The following is a 23,356-nucleotide window of genomic DNA, read 5'->3' as shown; positions in this document are numbered from 1 at the left end:
ACCTTCAACGAATATGTAAGATCATACATATCCGTTGACAAAAGCGATTGGGATGAATGGCTCAAGTATTTCACTTATTGTTTTAATACTACGCCATCTACGGTACATGACTACTGTCCTTATGAGTTAGTTTTTGGTAAGCTTCCTAATGGGTTTCAACAATTTAATGAGGTTCAATCAATAGCTCCTGTATATAATGTAGAAGATTATGCTAAGGAAGTTAGATATAGATTAGAAGTGGCACATAAGAGGGCCCGAGAACTAATTGATAGGTATAAGTTAAAACAGAAATTAAATTATGATAAGACATTGTTAGATTATACATTTAAAATAGGAGATTTAGTTTTAGTTAAAAATGAAGCAGGTCATAAATTAGATCCACAATATAAAGGACCTTTTGAAATTAAAAATATAGATTTAAGAAATAATGTAACAATAATAGATAAGAAAAATAACAAAGAGCAAATAGTTCATAAGAATAAACTTAAGATTTTTAACAATGAATAGAATTAAAATTTTCCATTATAAAGTCTACGTAGACATATTTTAAATTACTTATAAGATATATATTTTGTAATAAAATTTAATATTAAGGATATTGTAATCATTTGTTAAAGAATGTCCATACACTTAAAAACTGTATGAACATTCTTCCGTAAAAGGGAGGTGTAGCATAAACCATATGTCAACTATACCGACAGAATATTGAAATGCAAAAAAATTAATATCATATTACAGAAACGACAAAACAGTAAACACTTCGTGTGTTGTACTAATCGTTACTTAATTTTTATGTGATTCTTGCGTTAATGTTCTGTCCAACTGCTACATTCTCCACTTTAGGTTAAAATGCAATGTAAGCATTAATTTAGTATATAATCAATAAAATTTTAATAAATGGACACACTTTGCATTACCAACTCTGAGCTGTAATTTAGCTCGAGCAAAGTGGTATAAAAATAAAACAACTTTTGATTTTCATCCCCTATACTAATAAGGTATAACTTAAGTAGCTAGGATAAATAGTACCCGATATATATGCGGGTATATCGGACATTTTTCGAAAACTAGGATAAATAATACCCGATATATATGCAGGTATATCGGACATTATTCGAAAAATGTCCCAAAATTAACCCAGTTTTTAACGACTTCATATAAATCGCAATTTTGGAGGCCCCTAAAGAGCCAGGAAGCTAAATTTTTTTATATTTGGATTGCTTGAGATTAAAGCTTTCTAATAAGGTATAACTTAAGTAGCTAGGATAAATAGTACCCGATATATATGCGGGTATATCCGACATTTTTCGAAAAATGTCCCAAAATTACCCCAGTTTTTAACGACTTCATATAAATCGCAATTTTGGAGGTCCCTAAAGAGCTAGGAAGCTAAATTTTTTTATATTTGGATTGCTTGAGATTGTAGTTTTCTAATAAGGTATAACTTAAGTAGCTAGCTAAAACAGTACCCGATATATATGCGGGTATATCGGACATTTTTCGAAAAATGTCCCAAAATTACCCCAGTTTTTAACGACTTCATATAAATCGCAATTTTGGAGGTCCCTAAAGAGCTAGGAAGCCAAATTTTTTTATATTAGGATTGCTTGAGATTGTAGTTTTCTAATAAGGTATAACTTAAGTAGCTAGCTAAAACAGTACCCGACATATATGCGGGTATATCGGACATTTTTCGAAAAATGTCCCAAAATTACCCCAGTTTTTAACGACTTCATATAAATCGCAATTTTGGAGGCCCCTATAGAGCCAGGGAGCTAATTTTTTTTATATTTGGATTGCTTGAGATTGTAGTTTTCTAATAAGGTATAACTTAAGTAGCTAGCTAAAACAGTACCCGACATATATGCGGGTATATCGGACATTTTTCGAAAAATGTCCCAAAATTACCCCAGTTTTTAACGACTTCATATAAATCGCAATTTTGGAGGCCCCTATAGAGCCAGGGAGCTAATTTTTTTTATATTTGGATTGCTTGAGATTAAAACTTTCTAATAAGGTATAACCTAAGTAGCTAGGATAAATAGTACCTGATATATATGCGGGTATATATGCGTTCTTGAATTCAGCCAAGACCAGGATTGTTTTATTTTAAGACCTGAAAATTTTCCACAGCAGATAGAAGTACCAATTATAAGTGCTTACAGCGATATTACGTTGCCTGCCAGAGCAAAGGTGATTCGTCAAGTAAGATTCACTCATGCTGAACAAGAAATAAATTGTTCCAAATCAGGAGCCCCAAGAAGGTGTATTTAAAGCTAACACGTTGGTTAAATCTGACAATACCTTTATTAGAATTTTAAATACCAATGAAAAGATAATTATGTTGCTGATGCATTATCACGTATATCCATAAATGACTTGAAAAAAATAAACAATGAAAATAACAATATATACAAAATAAACACAAGATCAATGGCAAAAGAGTCACTTAAAAAGTCTCCAGTTACAATAAACAAACGGCATTTAGAAAATGAAAATGAGAAGCCCAACATATTTGTACCAATTATGAATTCTGACGTCAGAAAATTTTGTAAGCTAAAGATTACCCCACAAAAGTTTTATATTAAACGTGGCAAATCTACATTAGCATGTATACAAATGAATGAATTGTTTATTAATGGGAAATTTGACTTTGGACAATTTTTCCCAAGGCTCGAAGAAGTGGCCGGTAAACTAAACATTAATAAATTACAAGTGGCACCTAGTGAGAAAATTTTTGAATTTATCTCTATTAATGAATTTAAAGAAATGGGCAATAAATTATTAAAAGTAGCGCTACTTAATGAGGTGATCCACGTAACAAATGCCAAATTAATAACAGAGATAATGAAACGATACCACGATGATCCAGCAGAAGGAGGACATTCTGGTGTTTCAAGAACTCTTAATAAAATAAAAAGATATTATTTCTGGAAGAATATGACTCGTGATATTACGAAATATGTTAAAATGTGTCAAAAATGCCAGTCGGCTAAAATTACAAAACACACAAAAATGCCATTGACTTTGACAAACACACCGACTAAACTATTTGATACGGTAATAGTGGATACTATAGGTCCACTACCAAAATCTTATAACGGAAATTCTTATGCTGTCACAATAATATGTGACATGACAAAATATCTTGTAACGGTACCCATACAAGATAAAAGCGCAAAATCAGTTGCGAAAGCTATATTTGAACATTTTATTCTTACTTATGGTCCGATGAAGACGTTCATTACGGACATGGGTACAGAGTACAAAAACTCAGTACTTAATGAATTGTGTAACCTTTTAAAAATAGAGAATATTACATCGACTGCTTATCATCATCAGTCACTAGGAACTGTGGAAAGAAGTCATAGAACCTTCAACGAATATGTAAGATCATACATATCCGTTGACAAAAGCGATTGGGATGAATGGCTCAAGTATTTCACTTATTGTTTTAATACTACGCCATCTACGGTACATGACTACTGTCCTTATGAGTTAGTTTTTGGTAAGCTTCCTAATGGGTTTCAACAATTTAATGAGGTTCAATCAATAGCTCCTGTATATAATGTAGAAGATTATGCTAAGGAAGTTAGATATAGATTAGAAGTGGCACATAAGAGGGCCCGAGAACTAATTGATAGGTATAAGTTAAAACAGAAATTAAATTATGATAAGACATTGTTAGATTATACATTTAAAATAGGAGATTTAGTTTTAGTTAAAAATGAAGCAGGTCATAAATTAGATCCACAATATAAAGGACCTTTTGAAATTAAAAATATAGATTTAAGAAATAATGTAACAATAATAGATAAGAAAAATAACAAAGAGCAAATAGTTCATAAGAATAGACTTAAGATTTTTAACAATGAATAGAATTAAAATTTTCCATTATAAAGTCTACGTAGACATATTTTAAATTACTTATAAGATATATATTTTGTAATAAAATTTAATATTAAGGATATTGTAATCATTTGTTAAAGAATGTCCATACACTTAAAAACTGTATGAACATTCTTCCGTAAAAGGGAGGTGTAGCATAAACCATATGTCAACTATACCGACAGAATATTGAAATGCAAAAAAATTAATATCATATTACAGAAACGACAAAACAGTAAACACTTCGTGTGTTGTACTAATCGTTACTTAATTTTTATGTGATTCTTGCGTTCAATGTTCTGTCCAACTGCTACATTCTCCACTTTAGGTTAAAATGCAATGTAAGCATTAATTTAGTATATAATCAATAAAATTTTAATAAATGGACACACTTTGCATTACCAACTCTGAGCTGTAATTTAGCTCGAGCAAAGTGGTATAAAAATAAAACAACTTTTGATTTTCATCCCCTATACTAATAAGGTATAACTTAAGTAGCTAGGATAAATAGTACCCGATATATATGCGGGTATATCGGACATTTTTCGAAAACTAGGATAAATAATACCCGATATATATGCAGGTATATCAGACATTATTCGAAAAATGTCCCAAAATTAACCCAGTTTTTAACGACTTCATATAAATCGAAATTTTGGAGGCCCCTAAAGAGCTAGGAAGCTAAATTTTTTTATATTTGGATTGCATGAGAATGTAGCTTTCTAATAAGGTATAACTTAAGTAGCTAGGATAAATAGTACCTGATATATATGCGGGTATATGGGACATTTTTCGAAAAATGTCCCAAAATTACCCCAGTTTTTAACGACTTCATATAAATCGCAATTTTGGAGGTCCCTAAAGAGCTAGGAAGCCAAATTTTTTTATATTTGGATTGCTTGAGATTGTAGTTTTCTAATAAGGTATAACTTAAGTAGCTAGCTAAAATAGTACCCGATATATAAGCGGGTATATCGGACATTTTTCGAAAAATGTCCCAAAATTACCCCAGTTTTTAACGACTTCATATAAATCGCACTTTTGGAGGCCCCTAAAGAGCCAGGGAGCTAAATTTTTTTATATTTGGATTGCTTGAGATTAAAACTTTCTAATAAGGTATAACGTAAGTAGCTAGGATAAATAGTGCCCGATATATATGCGGGTATATCGGACATTTTTCGAAAAATGTCCCAAAATTACCCCAGTTTTTAACGACTTCATATAAATCGCAATTTTGGAGGTCCCTAAAGAGCTAGGAAGCCAAATTTTTTTATATTTGGATTGCTTGAGATTGTAGTTTTCTAATAAGGTATAACTTAAGTAGCTAAAAACAGTACCCGATATATATGCGGGTATATCGGACATTTTTCGAAAACTGTCCCAAAATTACCCCAGTTTTTAACGACTTCATATAAATCGCAATTTTGGAGGTCCCTAAAGAGCCAGGAAGCCAAATTTTTTTATATTTGGATTGCTTGAGATTGTAGTTTTCTAATAAGGTATAACTTAAGTAGCTAGGATAAATAGTACCTGATATATATGCGGGTATATCGGACATTTTTCGAAAAATGTCCCAAAATTACCCCAGTTTTTAACGACTTCGAAAAATGTCCCAAAATTACCCCAGTTTTTAACGACTTCATATAAATCGCAATTTTGGAGGTCCCTAAAGATCTAGGAAGCCAAATTTTTTTATATTTGGATTGCTTGAGATTGTAGTTTTCTAATAAGGTATAACTTAAGTAGCTAGCTAAAATAGTACCCGATATATAAGCGGGTATATCGGACATTTTTCGAAAAATGTCCCAAAATTACCCCAGTTTTTAACGACTTCATATAAATCGCACTTTTGGAGGCCCCTAAAGATTTGGATTGCTTGAGATTAAAGCTTTCTAATAAGGTATAACTTAAGTAGCTAGGATAAATAGTACCCGATATATATGCGGGTATATCCGACATTTTTCGAAAAATGTCCCAAAATTACCCCAGTTTTTAACGACTTCATATAAATCGCAATTTTGGAGGCCCCTATAGAGCCAGGGAGCTAATTTTTTTTATATTTGGATTGCTTGAGATTAAAAGTTTCTAATAAGGTATAACCTAAGTAGCTAGGATAAATAGTACCTGATATATATGCGGGTATATATGCGTTCTTGAATTCAGCCAAGACCAGGATTGTTTTATTTTAAGACCTGAAAATTTTCCACAGCAGATAGAAGTACCAATTATAAGTGCTTACAGCGATATTACGTTGCCTGCCAGAGCAAAGGTGATTCGTCAAGTAAGATTCACTCATGCTGAACAAGAAATAAATTGTTCCAAATCAGGAGCCCCAAGAAGGTGTATTTAAAGCTAACACGTTGGTTAAATCTGACAATACCTTTATTAGAATTTTAAATACCAATGAAAAGATAATTATGTTGCTGATGCATTATCACGTATATCCATAAATGACTTGAAAAAAATAAACAATGAAAATAACAATATATACAAAATAAACACAAGATCAATGGCAAAAGAGTCACTTAAAAAGTCTCCAGTTACAATAAACAAACGGCATTTAGAAAATGAAAATGAGAAGCCCAACATATTTGTACCAATTATGAATTCTGACGTCAGAAAATTTTGTAAGCTAAAGATTACCCCACAAATGTTTTATATTAAACGTGGCAAATCTACATTAGCATGTATACAAATGAATGAATTGTTTATTAATGGGAAATTTGACTTTGGACAATTTTTCCCAAGGCTCGAAGAAGTGGCCGGTAAACTAAACATTAATAAATTACAAGTGGCACCTAGTGAGAAAATTTTCGAATTTATCTCTATTAATGAATTTAAAGAAATGGGCAATAAATTATTAAAAGTAGCGCTACTTAATGAGGTGATCCACGTAACAAATGCCAAATTAATAACAGAGATAATGAAACGATACCACGATGATCCAGCAGAAGGAGGACATTCTGGTGTTTCAAGAACTCTTAATAAAATAAAAAGATATTATTTCTGGAAGAATATGACTCGTGATATTACGAAATATGTTAAAATGTGTCAAAAATGCCAGTCGGCTAAAATTACAAAACACACAAAAATGCCATTGACTTTGACAAACACACCGACTAAACTATTTGATACGGTAATAGTGGATACTATAGGTCCACTACCAAAATCTTATAACGGAAATTCTTATGCTGTCACAATAATATGTGACATGACAAAATATCTTGTAACGGTACCCATACAAGATAAAAGCGCAAAATCAGTTGCGAAAGCTATATTTGAACATTTTATTCTTACTTATGGTCCGATGAAGACGTTCATTACGGACATGGGTACAGAGTACAAAAACTCAGTACTTAATGAATTGTGTAACCTTTTAAAAATAGAGAATATTACATCGACTGCTTATCATCATCAGTCACTAGGAACTGTGGAAAGAAGTCATAGAACCTTCAACGAATATGTAAGATCATACATATCCGTTGACAAAAGCGATTGGGATGAATGGCTCAAGTATTTCACTTATTGTTTTAATACTACGCCATCTACGGTACATGACTACTGTCCTTATGAGTTAGTTTTTGGTAAGCTTCCTAATGGGTTTCAACAATTTAATGAGGTTCAATCAATAGCTCCTGTATATAATGTAGAAGATTATGCTAAGGAAGTTAGATATAGATTAGAAGTGGCACATAAGAGGGCCCGAGAACTAATTGATAGGTATAAGTTAAAACAGAAATTAAATTATGATAAGACATTGTTAGATTATACATTTAAAATAGGAGATTTAGTTTTAGTTAAAAATGAAGCAGGTCATAAATTAGATCCACAATATAAAGGACCTTTTGAAATTAAAAATATAGATTTAAGAAATAATGTAACAATAATAGATAAGAAAAATAACAAAGAGCAAATAGTTCATAAGAATAGACTTAAGATTTTTAACAATGAATAGAATTAAAATTTTCCATTATAAAGTCTACGTAGACATATTTTAAATTACTTATAAGATATATATTTTGTAATAAAATTTAATATTAAGGATATTGTAATCATTTGTTAAAGAATGTCCATACACTTAAAAACTGTATGAACATTCTTCCGTAAAAGGGAGGTGTAGCATAAACCATATGTCAACTATACCGACAGAATATTGAAATGCAAAAAAATTAATATCATATTACAGAAACGACAAAACAGTAAACACTTCGTGTGTTGTACTAATCGTTACTTAATTTTTATGTGATTCTTGCGTTCAATGTTCTGTCCAACTGCTACATTCTCCACTTTAGGTTAAAATGCAATGTAAGCATTAATTTAGTATATAATCAATAAAATTTTAATAAATGGACACACTTTGCATTACCAACTCTGAGCTGTAATTTAGCTCGAGCAAAGTGGTATAAAAATAAAACAACTTTTGATTTTCATCCCCTATACTAATAAGGTATAACTTAAGTAGCTAGGATAAATAGTACCCGATATATATGCGGGTATATCGGACATTTTTCGAAAACTAGGATAAATAATACCCGATATATATGCAGGTATATCAGACATTATTCGAAAAATGTCCCAAAATTAACCCAGTTTTTAACGACTTCATATAAATCGAAATTTTGGAGGCCCCTAAAGAGCTAGGAAGCTAAATTTTTTTATATTTGGATTGCATGAGAATGTAGCTTTCTAATAAGGTATAACTTAAGTAGCTAGGATAAATAGTACCTGATATATATGCGGGTATATGGGACATTTTTCGAAAAATGTCCCAAAATTACCCCAGTTTTTAACGACTTCATATAAATCGCAATTTTGGAGGTCCCTAAAGAGCTAGGAAGCCAAATTTTTTTATATTTGGATTGCTTGAGATTGTAGTTTTCTAATAAGGTATAACTTAAGTAGCTAGCTAAAATAGTACCCGATATATAAGCGGGTATATCGGACATTTTTCGAAAAATGTCCCAAAATTACCCCAGTTTTTAACGACTTCATATAAATCGCACTTTTGGAGGCCCCTAAAGAGCCAGGGAGCTAAATTTTTTTATATTTGGATTGCTTGAGATTAAAACTTTCTAATAAGGTATAACGTAAGTAGCTAGGATAAATAGTGCCCGATATATATGCGGGTATATCGGACATTTTTCGAAAAATGTCCCAAAATTACCCCAGTTTTTAACGACTTCATATAAATCGCAATTTTGGAGGTCCCTAAAGAGCTAGGAAGCCAAATTTTTTTATATTTGGATTGCTTGAGATTGTAGTTTTCTAATAAGGTATAACTTAAGTAGCTAAAAACAGTACCCGATATATATGCGGGTATATCGGACATTTTTCGAAAACTGTCCCAAAATTACCCCAGTTTTTAACGACTTCATATAAATCGCAATTTTGGAGGTCCCTAAAGAGCCAGGAAGCCAAATTTTTTTATATTTGGATTGCTTGAGATTGTAGTTTTCTAATAAGGTATAACTTAAGTAGCTAGGATAAATAGTACCTGATATATATGCGCGTATATCGGACATTTTTCGAAAAATGTCCCAAAATTACCCCAGTTTTTAACGACTTCGAAAAATGTCCCAAAATTACCCCAGTTTTTAACGACTTCATATAAATCGCAATTTTGGAGGTCCCTAAAGATCTAGGAAGCCAAATTTTTTTATATTTGGATTGCTTGAGATTGTAGTTTTCTAATAAGGTATAACTTAAGTAGCTAGCTAAAATAGTACCCGATATATAAGCGGGTATATCGGACATTTTTCGAAAAATGTCCCAAAATTACCCCAGTTTTTAACGACTTCATATAAATCGCACTTTTGGAGGCCCCTAAAGATTTGGATTGCTTGAGATTAAAGCTTTCTAATAAGGTATAACTTAAGTAGCTAGGATAAATAGTACCCGATATATATGCGGGTATATCCGACATTTTTCGAAAAATGTCCCAAAATTACCCCAGTTTTTAACGACTTCATATAAATCGCAATTTTGGAGGCCCCTATAGAGCCAGGGAGCTAATTTTTTTTATATTTGGATTGCTTGAGATTAAAAGTTTCTAATAAGGTATAACCTAAGTAGCTAGGATAAATAGTACCTGATATATATGCGGGTATATATGCGTTCTTGAATTCAGCCAAGACCAGGATTGTTTTATTTTAAGACCTGAAAATTTTCCACAGCAGATAGAAGTACCAATTATAAGTGCTTACAGCGATATTACGTTGCCTGCCAGAGCAAAGGTGATTCGTCAAGTAAGATTCACTCATGCTGAACAAGAAATAAATTGTTCCAAATCAGGAGCCCCAAGAAGGTGTATTTAAAGCTAACACGTTGGTTAAATCTGACAATACCTTTATTAGAATTTTAAATACCAATGAAAAGATAATTATGTTGCTGATGCATTATCACGTATATCCATAAATGACTTGAAAAAAATAAACAATGAAAATAACAATATATACAAAATAAACACAAGATCAATGGCAAAAGAGTCACTTAAAAAGTCTCCAGTTACAATAAACAAACGGCATTTAGAAAATGAAAATGAGAAGCCCAACATATTTGTACCAATTATGAATTCTGACGTCAGAAAATTTTGTAAGCTAAAGATTACCCCACAAAAGTTTTATATTAAACGTGGCAAATCTACATTAGCATGTATACAAATGAATGAATTGTTTATTAATGGGAAATTTGACTTTGGACAATTTTTCCCAAGGCTCGAAGAAGTGGCCGGTAAACTAAACATTAATAAATTACAAGTGGCACCTAGTGAGAAAATTTTCGAATTTATCTCTATTAATGAATTTAAAGAAATGGGCAATAAATTATTAAAAGTAGCGCTACTTAATGAGGTGATCCACGTAACAAATGCCAAATTAATAACAGAGATAATGAAACGATACCACGATGATCCAGCAGAAGGAGGACATTCTGGTGTTTCAAGAACTCTTAATAAAATAAAAAGATATTATTTCTGGAAGAATATGACTCGTGATATTACGAAATATGTTAAAATTTGTCAAAAATGCCAGTCGGCTAAAATTACAAAACACACAAAAATGCCATTGACTTTGACAAACACACCGACTAAACCATTTGATACGGTAATAGTGGATACTATAGGTCCACTACCAAAATCTTATAACGGAAATTCTTATGCTGTCACAATAATATGTGACATGACAAAATATCTTGTAACGGTACCCATACAAGATAAAAGCGCAAAATCAGTTGCGAAAGCTATATTTGAACATTTTATTCTTACTTATGGTCCGATGAAGACGTTCATTACGGACATGGGTACAGAGTACAAAAACTCAGTACTTAATGAATTGTGTAACCTTTTAAAAATAGAGAATATTACATCGACTGCTTATCATCATCAGTCACTAGGAACTGTGGAAAGAAGTCATAGAACCTTCAACGAATATGTAAGATCATACATATCCGTTGACAAAAGCGATTGGGATGAATGGCTCAAGTATTTCACTTATTGTTTTAATACTACGCCATCTACGGTACATGACTACTGTCCTTATGAGTTAGTTTTTGGTAAGCTTCCTAATGGGTTTCAACAATTTAATGAGGTTCAATCAATAGCTCCTGTATATAATGTAGAAGATTATGCTAAGGAAGTTAGATATAGATTAGAAGTGGCACATAAGAGGGCCCGAGAACTAATTGATAGGTATAAGTTAAAACAGAAATTAAATTATGATAAGACATTGTTAGATTATACATTTAAAATAGGAGATTTAGTTTTAGTTAAAAATGAAGCAGGTCATAAATTAGATCCACAATATAAAGGACCTTTTGAAATTAAAAATATAGATTTAAGAAATAATGTAACAATAATAGATAAGAAAAATAACAAAGAGCAAATAGTTCATAAGAATAAACTTAAGATTTTTAACAATGAATAGAATTAAAATTTTCCATTATAAAGTCTACGTAGACATATTTTAAATTACTTATAAGATATATATTTTGTAATAAAATTTAATATTAAGGATATTGTAATCATTTGTTAAAGAATGTCCATACACTTAAAAACTGTATGAACATTCTTCCGTAAAAGGGAGGTGTAGCATAAACCATATGTCAACTATACCGACAGAATATTGAAATGCAAAAAAATTAATATCATATTACAGAAACGACAAAACAGTAAACACTTCGTGTGTTGTACTAATCGTTACTTAATTTTTATGTGATTCTTGCGTTCAATGTTCTGTCCAACTGCTACATTCTCCACTTTAGGTTAAAATGCAATGTAAGCATTAATTTAGTATATAATCAATAAAATTTTAATAAATGGACACACTTTGCATTACCAACTCTGAGCTGTAATTTAGCTCGAGCAAAGTGGTATAAAAATAAAACAACTTTTGATTTTCATCCCCTATACTAATAAGGTATAACTTAAGTAGCTAGGATAAATAGTACCCGATATATATGCGGGTATATCGGACATTTTTCGAAAACTAGGATAAATAATACCCGATATATATGCAGGTATATCGGACATTATTCGAAAAATGTCCCAAAATTAACCCAGTTTTTAACGACTTCATATAAATCGCAATTTTGGAGGCCCCTAAAGAGCCAGGAAGCTAAATTTTTTTATATTTGGATTGCTTGAGATTAAAGCTTTCTAATAAGGTATAACTTAAGTAGCTAGAATAAATAGTACCCGATATATATGCGGGTATATCCGACATTTTTCGAAAAATGTCCCAAAATTACCCCAGTTTTTAACGACTTCATATAAATCGCAATTTTGGAGGTCCCTAAAGAGCTAGGAAGCCAAATTTTTTTATATTTGGATTGCATTAGAATGTAGCTTTCTAATAAGGTATAACTTAAGTAGCTAGGATAAATAGTACCCGATATATATGCGGGTATATCCGACATTTTTCGAAAAATGTCCCAAAATTACCCCAGTTTTTAACGACTTCATATAAATCGCAATTTTGGAGGTCCCTAAAGAGCTAGGAAGCCAAATTTTTTTATATTAGGATTGCTTGAGATTGTAGTTTTCTAATAAGGTATAACTTAAGTAGCTAGCTAAAACAGTACCCGACATATATGCGGGTATATCGGACATTTTTCGAAAAATGTCCCAAAATTACCCCAGTTTTTAACGACTTCATATAAATCGCAATTTTGGAGGCCCCTATAGAGCCAGGGAGCTAATTTTTTTTATATTTGGATTGCTTGAGATTGTAGTTTTCTAATAAGGTATAACTTAAGTAGCTAGCTAAAACAGTACCCGACATATATGCGGGTATATCGGACATTTTTCGAAAAATGTCCCAAAATTACCCCAGTTTTTAACGACTTCATATAAATCGCAATTTTGGAGGCCCCTATAGAGCCAGGGAGCTAAATTTTTTATATTTGGATTGCTTGAGATTAAAAGTTTCTAATAAGGTATAACCTAAGTAGCTAGGATAAATAGTACCCGATATATATGCGGGTATATCGGACATTTTTCGAAAACTAGGATAAATAATACCCGATATATATGCAGGTATATCAGACATTATTCGAAAAATGTCCCAAAATTAACCCAGTTTTTAACGACTTCATATAAATCGAAATTTTGGAGGCCCCTAAAGAGCTAGGAAGCTAAATTTTTTTATATTTGGATTGCATGAGAATGTAGCTTTCTAATAAGGTATAACTTAAGTAGCTAGGATAAATAGTACCTGATATATATGCGGGTATATGGGACATTTTTCGAAAAATGTCCCAAAATTACCCCAGTTTTTAACGACTTCATATAAATCGCAATTTTGGAGGTCTCTAAAGAGCTAGGAAGCCAAATTTTTTTATATTTGGATTGCTTGAGATTGTAGTTTTCTAATAAGGTATAACTTAAGTAGCTAGCTCAAATAGTACCCGATATATAATCGGGTATATCGGACATTTTTCGAAAAATGTCCCAAAATTACCCCAGTTTTTAACGACTTCATATAAATCGCACTTTTGGAGGCCCCTAAAGAGCCAGGGAGCTAAATTTTTTTATATTTGGATTGCTTGAGATTAAAACTTTCTAATAAGGTATAACGTAAGTAGCCAATTTTTCGAAAAATGTCCCAAAATTACCCCAGTTTTTAACGACTTCTGTAATGGACGTTTATGTAAAGAAAACAAAAATTCACACTTACCTTATTTTTCTAGCAATTTACAATTTGTCCCATTGAACTTCAAAGAAATGTCACCTAAGTCTTTTAATTTTCACTAAACAATTAACTAAATAATTCTTTAATTGCAAATAATTTTTCTTTTCTAAATTAAGAAAACGTTTTGTTTTAAAATTCACTATTTAAATTATTTGTAATTTTTTTTGGGATAAATACTTGTTGTTAACAATCATATGTTTTTTTATATACTGTTTTGTTTTGGTTTGGTTATTCGTTTTGCATGTGTTGATTGAGAAAAATCTAATAACGTAGAAGAGTTTTGTCTGAGCTAAACGTTGACAGGGTTCGGAAATTTTATTCATGCATACTTAGATATAATGACTCGTTAACGAGTGAAATATAAAATACCTTAAATGTTTAAGATTTAATAAATAATCTAAATTTAATAAAATATGTGGTTAATAAAATACCAAACATGCTAAATAATGTAAAGTTCTTTTGGTTAATCAGCATGAAGAATGAGGAATGAACATTTTTTATGCATGATCATGAGTGGAGTCATATATCTGGCAACTTGAAATTTTTCTATCAAAAAATGACATGAAATATGAAGTTTTATTTGACAAAAGATTTCTTCTGTCAAAGATAAATTTTGCAAAGATCCTTTTCCTGTTGATGGTCGAATCAAAAAGTTAACACATTAACATTATCGGAAAAAATATCCTTAATTTCTAAAGCCATCCATTTACAATTGGCTACAAGGCACAAATAACTTTTGAACAATAATTACCAATTATCTATCATCAGGTAAATTTTCTATAAATTAAATTAATTTCTACAAATTCTGATATAACTTTAAATTAAAGGAAAAGCTTACGAGTCCAAACACTCAACATTTCTATCTCAAAATTTTGGCACAAATTCATAAAATTAAATTTATGTCACCGAATGTGTTTCAATTAGGAGACAAATAAGCAGGTAATTTTTATTTGAGTTTTAAATATGTTCCAATAAAACATATTCTTTATTAATTTATATTGTTTTCTGTATTAACATTCAAAGAAAACCACTCAAATCTGTTGAACAAGTTCCCAAAACCTGCCTAGGGAATTCCTCTCCCAGGGGATTCCTCATGTTATGGATGAGTCACCAGACAACAGTGCTTCTTCTGCATCTTCCATGATTTTCGTGCTCAACATCATTAAAACCAACAACACTAACCAAAAAATTCAAAACAACAAAACAAACCAAATCTCGAACTCTTTTTTTTTTTTTCAACTAAATAAATAAAACAAACAAAACAGAGTTTCCCAATCTGCTATCTAAATACACCAAAACAGTGATTTACAACCAAACAAATATAAAAAAATTGGTGATAATTAAAGAGTGACAAAAAAATTTTCTTTAAAAATGTGAAAAACATAAATATCTCCACACATACATATAATTATAATAATTTAAAAATTGTTTTTTTAATCTTGCAAAAATTGTGTTACTAATTATGTTCGTTCATTAAATTTTGCTTTTGTAACATAAATAACAAAATGCACCCTATAGTATGTAGTATTGCATTATACTTAATATTTATTAATTGAAATGGAATATATATTAAAATTTGCCTAGTGTAAAGATAATATAAAGGAAAAACACAATTCCAAACAACTAAAATGAAGGCACCCTACAATATATAGTGTTTACTTTTTTAAAAAAAAAAAAAAAAAAGGAAAATTAAGCTCATGTCCAAATTGAAAATTAAAACTGTATAAAAACTGTATTAACTAAATCGAAATTGATCAAATATAAATAAAAAAAAAAAATTAAATATAGAAAAATAACTAAAACTTAAATATAAACTACATTAAAACAACAAAATATAAATACCTAAAACATATACGTATAAAATATGGTTAAAATTAATAACTAAAATTTTTCAAAACAAATAATGCAAGGAAATAACGAAAAGAAATAGATTTTATTTTCCCACAACATAGCGCACGTCGAATTCATGGAGAAGGCCTTCTACAGTTTATTCGATTGGTGAGTAGATATATAATCCCTTTACTTACTTATTTTTTTTCTTATTTATCTTGCATCTTTCGTAACAAACCAAACAAATGAAAACAATTTAGTAAAGAATGATCAAACCTGTTGTGACCTAAATACTATTTCCAGTATTTAGAGAGATCAAACTCGTTGTAAAATATTAACTCCCTATTTTTATTTCGAACATGTCGTGACCTACTTTTGGTTACAACCTACGTAACATTTACACACGAACATGTATATTCATGATCAGCTGTTCATGTCTGAGTTCAATGAACTTTACTAAATTTCTTTGCATTTGTTTTATGGTTTTTTCTTTTTAAATTTGCACTATGGGCCAAATTACTATTTATATTTTTAAAACAATTTTGGCTTTTGGCGATAGGGAAAATTAGTTTTGGGTATTTAAAAAAATAATGTTTATAGTTAATTGCAAATAATATTGTTGAATTTTGTAAACTTCCAACTTGATTTTTTTTTGCATTGTTAAGATCTTTGTTAAAAGTTTGTTATTAAATTTTACCTACTTTTTCTATTAACAATTAATAATGTTAAATTTAAGCCATTGAATTTCTAAATTTTAAAATATTTATAAATTCTAAACTAAATATGAACATTTTGAATTTAATTATAATAAATATGTCAAATATGATTGAGTAAATACTTTGTTTCGTCTTCTTATTGGTTAAGTGTAAGAATGAAGAGATAATACACAATTAGGGGTTTTACAAAATTTACTATGCCAGTAGAACTATGGCTGGTGAGGGTTTTGAGGCACACGTATCCAAAACATCAGGATGGCGTATAAATAGGCAGAAATGATCAACTATAAAATTTGTTTTAGTTTTAAATTCCTTTCATTTATAACTAAATTTGGGTCTTGTTTATTTTTTTTTAGTTATACAAATCCAGTTAATTTATCCATTTAGTTTTTTTTCCGGGAGTCTATAACAAGAGCATGTAAAAGTTCGCAAGGTTAGGAATTAGGACACGAACCCCCCAGCCGACTGCTTGCTAGTGTATCAAAGGCTCCCATCGTCCTTATTTCCCTAGCTTTTGTTAAAACTATGGCTCGTAGCTGTGAAGAAGTGCAACATAGAAAGGAGGTTTGTTTTCGACTTAACTCTTAAACCTAGTATGGGAATTTCCCTTCAAAGACAAATTATTTCACGCATGATCCTTGTTTTTTTTTATTTATTGTAATTTCGTTTAATTGTCTATACTAGATACTTAGATATTGTTTCGAGTAGACAATATTTTTTTTCGAAGTTCTTTTCGTTGTTTTACATTACAAAAATGGCGCCCAACGTGGGGCCCGAAGGAATGGCTCGTTCTTTCTGGCTCTAAAATTTGTTTTATTAAGTAGTAGATTTCATTTTTTAGGTAATTCTAAAATAATTTTTATTGAAACAAAATTTGATAAAGAATAACTTTTATATCTCTTCAGGAATTTTAGTTACTTGAGGTTTTAAGGTTCGCGTAGACTAACCGCTGAGTTTACAATAGTCCTTTCTTTATCTTATAGAGTGCAATGAAATACATTTTAGTGTTACTAAGTTCTGTAATAGTCTAGCGTATTTATGAATATTGAATCCGAGTTTTAGCTCATTTTTATACAATGGAAATCATAGATTCGCTATCTGCAGTTTATGACCTAGTTTAGAAATGATTGGGTACATAGGAAAAAGTTGTTGACTTTGCTAATGGGATCAATTTCATACATATTCTAGTCACATTATCGAACTCCATAGCCTAGTATTGTTTGTTGAATAGTTGATTATTTTATATGACTGTTTAAATAACTATTATCTTATTATTTTTACACGAAACTATTAAGAAGACCATTTACTATTAGTTTTCAGTAAGATAAATTTTACAGATTTGGAAACCGAATCAAAAGTTTTATATTCTTTAAATTTTCCCCTTTAATTTCTAGAAAAATTTCTACAACGAATTTAAAAATTTCAATTAAACCTTATTGCTAATTTGTTACTTGTTAAAAGTTAAGATTTTCGAAATTGTTTTTTTTTTCTATTGCGAAATATTGTTTATTTAAACACATTATTTTTTTTTCTATTCTAATACAATTTATATATCCTACACATTTTTTTTTTTTACCAATATATTTTAATACAAATTCCGTTTTCTTTATAAATTTTCTATTTTATAAGACTTTGTTCACATAAATTTATAAATAGAAAGTAAATTTGCTTAGTTTTCATTTCCATTTTTTTTTGATTTTTCTTCTTTTAAAACAATGGCAACAGATCCTACATCTCCTCCAACCACAATACCACCACCTTTGCCTTCGGCACCGATTTATATAGAACCATCGGTATGCCAGATTTGTATAACATCAATGAGTGAGGGACAGGAATGTTTGATCATTAAGGAGTGTAAACATGCTTTCCATAGGTCATGCATAGAAACTCATTTAGCCACATTTTCAGATTGTCCGATTTGCAAACGACACTGTCAGTTGTCTGAATTAAAAAAACTTACGATTCAACCAAAAGGTAGTTTGGCAAGAATCCCTAGTACAAAGCCACGAGGTGCAATGTCAAAGCATTATCAAACCAGAAGCGTTAGTAAGAACGTAGGTCAAGAACCTATAGATATTAGTTTTAGTCATGAAGCTAATGAAGAGAGTGTCCCATTGTCTGCGACTAATGCACCGAATCCGACAATTGACTCTGTAAATGAACCGACTGTAACAGCAACTACAAGTAATAATAATATTGATTATCAAGAGATTAATCGAATGATTGAACAAAATTTGACTCGTCTTTTAACGAATTTAAATTTTGCTCCCAATAATCACCCAGAAGTAAATCAAAATCAAAACACACCTGCTAGTATCTTTAATTCGAATAACAACTTGTTCGAACAACCAAACGTTAATATTGTACATTCCCCAATTCGTGTCAATTCATCCGCTAATTCTTATCACAGCACCTTAAATGCTGACAAAATTTCTTTAATAATTCAAAATTGGAACGTTAAATTCGACGGTACGTCTAATGGTTTGAATATTGAGGAATTCTTGTATAGAATTAGAACTTTAACAAAAGATTATTTCAATAATGATTTTTCAATTATATGCCGAAATTTACACATTTTGTTAACTGGTAAAGCCAGAGAGTGGTACTGGCGATACCACAAAAGAGTCCAGGTCATTGAATGGATCGATTTCTGCGAAGCGATAAGATGTCAGTACCGCGAGTTTAAATCGTCCTTTGACATAAGAGAGGAGATTCGCAATAGAAAGCAGAAACCTGGAGAAACATTTGACTCCTTTTACGAAGCGGTTTCCACTATTATGGACAAACTACCAACACCAATGTCTGAGCTCGAGTTAATTGAAATTTTAGCAAGGAATTTACGTCCAGACATTCGGCAAGATCTCTTGTACGTCCCTGTGCACTCTATTCCACATTTAAGAAAATTAGTGCAAATGCGGGAGAATTTCTTATCAGATGAGCATGTTCGTAAAAATATGTTTTCTAGAATTTCCAACACAAATCCCTCTCGTCGTATAGCTGATATATCGGCAGAAAATATTGATGAAAACTCTTGTAGTTTAGAGGAATTAGATACAGATTTATCCGTTAATGCTGTACAAAATATTGATTTTAATGGTAAATGCTGGAACTGCGAGGAAATAGGTCACCATTGGCAGGATTGCCTCAAAGACAGGACCATATTTTGCTATGGATGTGGGGAAAAACAAGTATACAAACCTAATTGTTCTAGGTGCGCATTAAAAAAGCAAAATATGTCAAAAAACTTAAGGAATCCGTTCCCAAAGGAAAACAAATAATATTAAATGATACCATTTCTATAAACCAACATTTTCCTGATACTGACCCCTGCAAACCTACCGGACATGACGATAATAACTACGAATTTGGTAAAATTAAGCTACTCCAACGCAAAAACGATGATGAAGACAAAAACTTATTAAAGAATAAGGATATTTATAAGTCTGGTCAATTTTCAAATAAAATTATCTATCCCCGTTTACCTTATCATAAGCGATGGCAATTATATCTTGAGAAACGAAATGAAATTTTTAACGTTTCATCGATATCAGAGTCCACAAAAAAGAAACCAAAACGATCTACAGTTAGATTAAGAAAATATTTTCGATTAAAAAAATTTTGTAGAAAAATGTTAGTCTCAACCATAGTATCTGATGTAAAAGATATGAGATATTATGCAAAAGTAACATTTTTGAATTTTACCGAATATGGCCTCTTAGACACAGGTGCAAATATAAGTTGCATAGGCTCAAATTTAGCAGAACAAAATTTTTCAAAATATTCAAATTTTAACAAATGCAAGTCATATGTGAAAACAGCAGATGGTAAACATCAATCTGTTTTGGGATGGTTAGATGCTGATATGTCTTTCAAAAATAGTACAAAAACCATAAAACTATTTATAATTCCATCTATCTCTCAGCGACTTATTCTGGGACTAGACTTTTGGAAATTATTTAATTTATGTCCAGAATTAACTGGCTCCGCCAATATTATTGCCTTATCTAGTCCTTATGATAATCCTTCTGATTTGAATGGTATGTCTGAGGTTTTTTCTGATTTTTCTAAAACAACTCCCATTGAAGAAAATTCATATCCACTGGATAATGAACAAAAAGGGCAGTTAGAATCTATTATTAGTTTATTTCCTAATTTTGATAAACATGGACTAGGTAGAACAAAATTAATTGAACACAAAATCGATGTAGGCAATGCTTCTCCTGTAAAACAAAGATTTTACCCAGTGTCACCAGCGGTAGAGAAGCTTATGTTCGGTGAAATCGATAGGATGCTAGCTTTAGGGGTTATTGAACCGTCTTCGTCCCCGTGGAGCTCTCCAATGAGGTTAGTGGTAAAACCTAATAAGGTGCGTCTATGTCTAGATGCAAGAAAATTAAATATGGTTACTAAAAAAGACGCTTACCCGTTACCAAATATCGGTGGCATATTTGCAAGGCTTCCTAAGGCAAATATAATTTCGAAATTAGATTTAAAAGACGCCTACTGGCAAATTGGTCTGGACGAAGCTTCGAAACCTTTGACGGCTTTTACTGTGCCCGGAAGACCGTTGTATCAGTTTGTGGTGATGCCGTTCGGGTTATGTAACGCCCCACAAACCATGTGTCGATTGATTGATGAACTTATACCACCAGATCTAAGGAATAGTGTTTTTGGTTACTTAGATGACTTGGTGATTGTTTCTGAAGATTTTGAGTCCCATATTGAGATATTAGTTAGAATAGCATATCAATTTAGGAAGGCGAATTTAACTTTAAACGTGCCCAAGAGCAACTTTTGTGTAACTAGAACGAATTACTTAGGTTTTGTAATAGGGGACGGAGGTGTCACAACAGATCCTGAAAAAATTAGTGCGATAGTCAATTGGCCCATTCCTAAAAATCTCAAACAAGTGAGAGGATTCCTTGGATTGGCGGGATGGTATCGCAGATTCATCGAAAACTTTTCAACAGAGGTGTGTCCTATAACAGATGTTTTGTCAACGAAAAAGAAATTTACTTGGACACCAGAAGCTCAAACTGCTTTTATAAGAGTAAAACATCTGTTGACAACCGCTCCTGTGTTGACAAATCCGGACTTTTCGAAAAAGTTTTTCCTGCATTGTGATGCGAGTGATTATGGCATTGGCGCAGTTCTGGTGCAATTGGATGCTCAAGGTGAAGAAAAGCCCATTGCATACATGAGTAAAAAGCTTAATGCAGCGCAGCGTAATTACTCCGTCACAGAGCGGGAATGCTTGGCAGCTCTGGAAGCCATCAAAAAGTTCAGATGCTATTTAGAAATGCAGGAGTTTGAGGTTGTCACAGATCACTCGAGCCTACTTTGGTTGATGAAACAACCAGATCTGAGCGGAAGACTTGCCCGATGGGTTTTTAAATTACAACCGTACAAATTCTCCATAAGTCACAGGAAAGGAAAAGATAATATAGTTCCTGACGCATTATCCAGAATCCCAATGGATACAATCAATTCCTTGGAAGTTGTTGAGCCTGAAGTCGACTTAAACTCACCCTACTTTGAAGACCAAGATTATGAGGATTTAAAAAATAAAATAACTCAAAATCAAAGTAAATATCCCGATGTTAAATTAGAGAATAAATATGTATATATACGAACAGAACATTACACTGGTGAAGAGGAGCAGGAAAATTCATCTTGGAAATTGTGGATACCCTACAGACTTCGAGAAAGTACAATAAAAAGAGCTCACGATTCCCCTACTTCTGCGCATGGTGGTATGATTAAAACTTTGGAATTATTGAGAAGAAATTTCTATTGGCCAGGTTTAATTAAAGATGTGAAAAACTATGTAAGAAACTGTGACATATGTAAGGCTACCAAAGCGCCAAATTTTATAATGAAACCGCCTATGGGGAATCATACAATATCACTGAGGCCTTTCCAACGGTTATATATTGATCTTTTAGGACCTTATCCGAGAAGCAAGTCTGGATTCATTGGCTTATTAATTGTACTTGACCACCTTACAAAATATCACTGGTTATGTCCGCTCAGAAAATTCACCTCAGCAAATATTCAAAATTATTTAGAACAGAACATTTTTCATATGTACGGTGTTCCAGAGGTCATAATTAGTGATAATGGCAGCCAATTTAAAGCAAATGAATTAAATGCATTCCTTACAAAATATGGCATAAAACACATGTATACTGCATACTACTCCCCCCAATCTAATGCGTCCGAAAGGGTCAACCGATCACTTATAGCCGGAATTAGGGCATATTTAAAAAAAGACCATCGACTTTGGGATGAACAGCTCAGCGCTATTAGTTGTGCACTCCGAAACTCCTACCATCAAGCCATTAAAACTTCACCCTATCACGCACTTTTCGGGTTTGACATGATAACCCATGCGTCTTCTTACGAACTTCTTAGAAAACTAAAATTGTTAGATGAACCATCTGCTAAAATTTCTCGTGACGATCACTTGCAACTAATTAGAAAAAATTTAAAGAAATATATAAAAGAAGCCTTTGACAGGAACCAAAAACAATATAATTTACGTTCAAGACCACAATCCTTTGCTATTAACCAAGAAGTTTTTAGGCGTAATTTTGCGCAAAGCAGTATGGAGAAGAGTTTTAATGCCAAATTGTGTCCAATGTTTGTTAAAGCAAGAATTCGCGAAAAAATCGGTAATAACTACTATGTTTTAGAAGATTTAGAAGGAAAACTGGTAGGAACCTATCACGGTAAGGA

Source organism: Calliphora vicina, chromosome 2, assembly GCF_958450345.1.
Source record: "Calliphora vicina chromosome 2, idCalVici1.1, whole genome shotgun sequence".
NCBI lineage: Eukaryota > Metazoa > Arthropoda > Insecta > Diptera > Calliphoridae > Calliphora > Calliphora vicina.
This window is presented reverse-complemented; position numbering follows the sequence as displayed.